Consider the following 6,488-nt stretch of genomic DNA (forward strand, 5'->3'; position numbering starts at 1 on the left):
TATATTATTATTTCATTTATTCAGTTACGTTCAGATAATCTATATTTTACACGCCCATAAATGTAACATCGAAAGCAGATTTTTATACATCTATGAATCAAGCTTAACCTAACACGTTCTACCTCAATAACTATCTATCTATCTCCTCTATTTAACGTTAAAAAATTGAATTTTTCATTTCCATACGCGTTAACGAAGAAAGAAAATTGTAACAGTGCCGAAAAGAAGTTTCGTACAGAAAAAAAGAGCAGAACGGTAAAACGCGAAACGAGCACATTCGAGTGAAGTGTTTTCCCGTTTCGCGTTGTAACGAGGATCGAGTCGATTAAACGGAACACAGGCCGAACGACAGCTTGTATAATACATTTTTAATTCCGACGGACGCATTGTTGAGCCACGCTCGATATCGCTGACGGATCTGTGACGAGATATCGTATAGGTGCATCTTGGTCATTAAGCCCCGCGCTTTTTGCGAGACGAGCAACGATCCCTATCAGTACAAATGAGTGTCATTTGTACCCCGGACCCAGCAATAGGATACAAAAGTATGGACGCGTCTCTACAAGTGTCGTCATTTTTTTATTTTCTCTTTTTTCTACCTAACACTATGTTTTACTACGCTCGCGTCTTTCTCTGCTTTTCTTTCTTTTCGTTTCTCTCGCTCCCGCTTTCTCTAGCTGGATGTTCTATACACGCGTATCCACGCCTTGTATCGACGCTTCGTGCGTTCATACACGAGACAATAAGCGAATGCGCTCGACTATACAAAATGGGATATTGTCCGCGAAAATAGAAAATATTAATTTCGATTCGACCACGTGACACGCTTTCTTTCAGCGCTGCACAATGCAACGCAATATACCGCGACAAGCACCAGACAATTAAAAGTCCGTTGTGGAAAATATTGGCACTCTTGGCCAGCGAACTGTATCGATTAATGACGAAAACATGTTTCGTCTGGAAGCCGCGGCCACGTCGAACATTATCGGGCGAATATCAATATTAAATAAGCTTTTTGAAAACTACGATTAAACACGCGTTTCAAAAATCCTATATTCTGAATACTTTACGCTTTTTCTTTTTCCGGCTAAACGCGATCTGAATGTTATATAGATATAAATAGAAGAATAATATTATATGTAATAACTTCAGATCGTTTAAAAAGTTGTAAAAAAAATATATATAAAATACGAGAAAGTTATTCGAATGTTATTATACAATACGATAAAAATAGATCGATGTAAATATAACATATGTTTGCATAACCTCTCGTTTATTTATATCGTTAAAGAGTTCTCACAAAGTAACACCAAAATTCCTGAATATCTTATGTAAACACCTGTTTCTAAACATTTTCTTTATATGTATGCGTAATCAACGATATCGATGTAATTACATAGTGCACGTAATTTCGGAATAGAACGAACGTATAATACGTTTGATTCCAATATGACCGATCTGCGGGCATTAATTTCTGAACGTACGATTCTGAGGACTGCGGAAGCTGTCTGTCACGATTGGTCGTTCCGATATGTTCCGAGAATCCATTTCGTTGAGGTTAAAATATCCCTATGCGCGGTACAGAGTTAGTCCCGAAATGTGCCTGTATTAACCACGACTCGGCAATTTGCGCTTATTAATTCGAATTATCGCTGCCAAGTGGGTGTCCAGCACAGGATATTAAAACCTCTGACCTTTGACAGGATGAATCGTGCCGAAGTTCACTCGGCTCCGCTTTCTGACATGGCGTATTTCTTTCAGCTGGATCGACATGCATGCGAAATTCACTTACCCGTTAAGGACACTGGGCTCCCACGATCAACAGGCAGCAGATCGAAGCCTCGACGTCGATAAATTACGACGCTGTAAACTCTACCGAATACTCTCTCTCTCTCTCTCTCTCTCTCTCTCCCTCTCTCTCCCTCACTCTCTCTCTTTCTCTCGCTCTCTCCCAGGGCCACGTGAAATTAGATGCCATTAAACGATCCGCACGAGAACACTAAAAGCGATTAACGTCATTCAACGAACCCCGAGCGCGTTGTTCCTCTCCGTTTTTTAAAAATATGCCCGTCAACGCGACCAACGTGATCGCGACGTTCGACGAAAATTGCATTTACCACGGAACTTTCAGCCACTTCAGTACTCTAAACGCACTCGAATTTACTCGCGCGATACTTCAGCCCGGCATAGACCGGGGATAAAACGGCCGGTTTCGCTAATTCGTTGTAATTTTTATCGTTGTAAAACAAGAGCACGTCACCGTGCACCGCCGTTTTGTAACAACTATGAGTTACATAGATGGCGGGATGACCGTTAATTTTTTGACATAACCGCGGGAAACATCGTCATGTAAATTTCCATAAATGGACGTTTACATATGTGTATTTAATATTCGAATAACGACTATAATGAGAAACGTGATGTATTTTTCTAAAGATTGAATTAACATCTTACGGTATTAATATCTGCATATTTTACGTACGTATCGTTATATGTGTATTATTCTACAGACGTATTAATGCAACGTTAATCGAAAGTAAAATGTCCTATCCCGATAAACGCGATAAACTCATTATTCTCGTCAATCTGCCACAGTAATTTTATCTTATAAGAGATTTCAATCTTCGATAAAATCTACTTTTAATATCAAAATAATTAATAATCCATTAATATCAACATCGTTATAGATTATAAACATGTTTCTATCAAACGCCAACAGACATGTAACTATCGCCACCTAGCAGGTAGTGGCGGAAGCGCCACATAGGAGTGGCGTTACCGACGTTGCGGGTTCGGCCGGAAACTCATAAAGGTGTACGTCCAACGAACCACGATGATAATAATAATAATGATGACAACAGCGACAGATGTAGGACGCGTTTGAATCCCCGCCCAGGAACGCCCTCGAGGAGACTATTGGCCCGATAACCCTAGTCCGGGAAAAGGCTGCCATGGCCGGCAGTACCTGGCGAACGATCCAATCAGAATTCGTGTCGGCCAAAACAAAAGGCACGCACAGTCCTCGAGAGGGTTGCAAGTTTGAACAAATGAATACCGTGGTACCCCCAGGGGTGTCGCGACGGTAAGGAGGACCGAGAGGGTAGACGATGGATTCCCGAGTTTTTGATGTATTAAACCGTGGGCTCTACGTGACACCGAATGCTAAGTAGACCTTTGAAATAACCACACGGCGTATTCGAATCGCAGAGAGTGGCCCTCCACTGCCTCTTTATTATTACGACCGGCACCGTTATTATTATCGTCATCGTCATCATCGACCGCCCTTGTTCGTTCCACCGCGTCGAAACCCGTGCCGAGTTATTATCGTCACGCTCGATAAATTAAACAGCCAACTCGAGTGTGACCCACAGCGTCTATGATCGCCATTACCGATAAGATTTCGATCGACCCTTAAATGTGCCCAACTTTATCTAGATACCATTTTCAATCGTTTCTCAAACCTGGTCGAACCCCATTGTGAACGCCTTTGACCCGCTAAATCGTTGGCACCGTTTCGGTCAGAATGTTTCATCTATATGTAGCTATGTATATATGATATGTAGATATTGATTCAATTGGACGATTGAAGTTATCAAAATTTTAATTAGACAAACAAAGGGGTGAATTTCTTTGGAATAATTAAATAACGTACAAGTTTGTAGATATAGTTTCTCCTGTTACGTGTGTGATTTGCAACGCGTTCTTCCTCTGCCGGAACTCGAAATTATTATCGTTTGTTTATAGTCTAGCATTCGACTAATAATCATTATCCTTTCCCTGAGACCTATAATTTACCACTCAATTGACTGGCAACGTTGGTCAATTAGAAAGGAAAGGAAGCAGAACCAGCGGTGCGACGGTTGCGCTTACGCTCCTCCATCTTCATTCTCCCAACATGTATTCCAAAAGTGATCCGTCACGTCCTGTGCTCGAGCCTTATCTTCTGACTACCGTTTCTAGTTCTACCAGCCATTTACGTGCAACATCTGTAGAGAAAAATACACGTTGCCCATGATCTGTTCTGAACAGTGAAATAACCTGTACCAAAGGATACTTATTTACCAGAAATCAGTGAATACCATCTAACGTAATCTTTCTAGCCTGAGGTACACTCAAAAGTCAGGCTCAGCAACTGAAAATGTTATCTTAGATTGCTTTGTTTTTTCGAAAAATTCGATTACAATTTGACATTGATAATTACCATAATACCATAATGCCATTTAGCATTATTAACTGTATCGACGTTTCAGAAAATTTGATTACGATCTTTATCGTTTCAACACCAATAATACGCTCTTAATACGTACTTATTTTGAAGCATACTTTAAGGATCAATTTCAAACATTATATATATGTGTGTATGTATAGGTACAATTTTTTCCAATTTAGATAATTACAGTTCTTCCGTCTTCTTCTTGAAAATTCGATTACAGTCTCGTGTTGATGATAATAACGGTATAACGAGATTGGAAAGACAATCACGCCTCGATGGGAGTAAAAAAAATTTGTCAATGTTCTCGTTATTTGCCAACGATGTTGCATTACCCAACGTCCGGCAAACGTGACGAAATAAACGTGTTGGTAAGGACGCAGAGTGTGGAAATCAATTTGATAGACGAGTGTACGCGTGCCGAATTACCTCTACGTGATGTCGGACCGTTTCACCATTTTCGTCATTATATTAACGACGAGACGAACACGCCAGTCTCGACTTCCCAGTCCCGCAATGGTTACACGCGTATCGCAATGTTACCATGACGAACAATGGTAACATCGCGATCCAGGGCACGTTTCCACCCCGTGGTGAGGCAAATCGCGGAGGCGGCGGTGGCGGTAGCGGCACCGGCACACTGTACCTCGTTAATTGAAGTCCGGCGGAAGACGACCATTTTCCAAATTTCATACTTTAGGTGCTCGTCTTTCTGCGACGCGCGATAACGTTGCGTAAAAAATGGAATTTTTTTGATTGAATAATTGCCAGCACGAAATTGTAGAATTTTCACGAACCTAAATGCTTCCGTTTCTCGTTTCGTTCTCCGATCGAACAACGATTTATTTAAATTACGCATCGAATTGCGCCGGTGGATAAGTGCGTCGATTTAACCGATGAATTAAAAAGGAGGAAAAGCAAGTATCTCTCAACGATATCGAACGAGAATTATTCAACTTGCTGATTATTGCTTCTGTTGATAATAAACACCGACACCGATTCCTTGCGTTTTACACGAACGCGGAATGGTCCCAGGGGTAACTTCATTAAAAGTATGGTGGCAGCCTGCTAAACTAGAAATATCGATTAATCTTTTTTTTCGCGCTCGATATAATCCTTGACGGAACAAGGCACTAATCCGGGCTCCTGTCATCCGTCCTGGGGTCCTGCTGCTCTATCCGACGGATGAGACGGATTACAGCTCGTACCAAATTAACCTTTGTCTCCGCTTTGCCCCGCTTCACCACCCCGGCAGAGCTGATATGTCGAGTTTACACGAAAACTCACTCAACCGGTCGCGATAACGCGAAACTAAAACTATCCTTGGTGACACAACAGGTGTCCATAGAAGCCGCGATATGGATCGACAAATCTTCCGGTTTACACGGTACGCTCCGTCGAATCCATTTGCCGCGATCAGTCCTGTCGTTTCAGCACTTCGAGCCGTGAAAGTGAATCCTTCCAGATGATCTTGGACAATTCGAGGAAGACGCAAGCTCCGGTTATAGCAGTCCTTTCTCTTCTCCGATCATAGCTAATAGATATAGAAAGATAACAGCGAAAATGATTCCTTCAAACGTTTAAAACGACGCGATCTTAACAAACTCTTACGAACCAAGGTACTTAAGATTCCTCGGATCCTTTCGGAATATAAAAGACGAAGCAACGACGGTTGCTGTTCGAACGCAAGTAAAAATATTTCGAGAGATCTTGACTTCGATAAAGTCCACACATCGACGACCACGAAGGCCTGAGATCTTGAATAGAAAAATGTCCGTCCGTCATCCTGAACATACAAAATGGCGTTTCTACCCTCGAGGGGTGGTAACGCGTGTATATTCCAACCCTCGGTTCCAGCCCCTTCAGATCCATGGGGTAACAAGCACGTAACGTTATGTAACCGTATACATGCCTAAGATCCTGGAGGGTTGGCAGAAAATCGGGCTTTGTCGCCTGGCCATGTGTCCCTAATGCGACTCCCGTGGGGGGTCATTTCTATTCTATTTCCCTTTCATGGGGTGTGTCGACGGTTCCCTAACCCATCCCGCACCGCCCTTATCGCGTATGGTAAATGCATCACGGAGACCCCACAAGGGTGCTCTCTACAGATTGACGTAAAATCAATGAACGAAGTCAATGGGTCTCTCGTTCGGTTATCCAAAGAGCAAGGAATGGAGAATGGAGGAGTATTATATAGGGTTGTAACACGTCGTATACCCTGGATAATACGCTTGTTAATTACTTAGTATCACGGATCGAAAACATCGATGAATGGCAA

At 42.2% G+C, this 6,488-nt stretch overlaps 1 long non-coding RNA gene across 1 annotated transcript in view; it reads right to left on the reverse strand.

Annotated features, from left to right (window-relative positions):
- LOC125387174 overlaps positions 1 to 2,270 on the reverse strand; it is a 90,026-nt gene extending 87,756 nt beyond the window's left edge. The window contains exon 1 of the long non-coding RNA XR_007227731.1: positions 1,793 to 2,270. This is a non-coding gene — a long non-coding RNA (uncharacterized LOC125387174). The remainder of the gene's footprint in view (positions 1 to 1,792) is intronic.
- Positions 2,271 to 6,488: the final 4,218 nt, after the last annotated feature.

The sequence above is a fragment of the Bombus terrestris genome, chromosome 2 (genome assembly GCF_910591885.1).
Source record: "Bombus terrestris chromosome 2, iyBomTerr1.2, whole genome shotgun sequence".
Taxonomy (NCBI): Eukaryota; Metazoa; Arthropoda; class Insecta; order Hymenoptera; family Apidae; genus Bombus; species Bombus terrestris.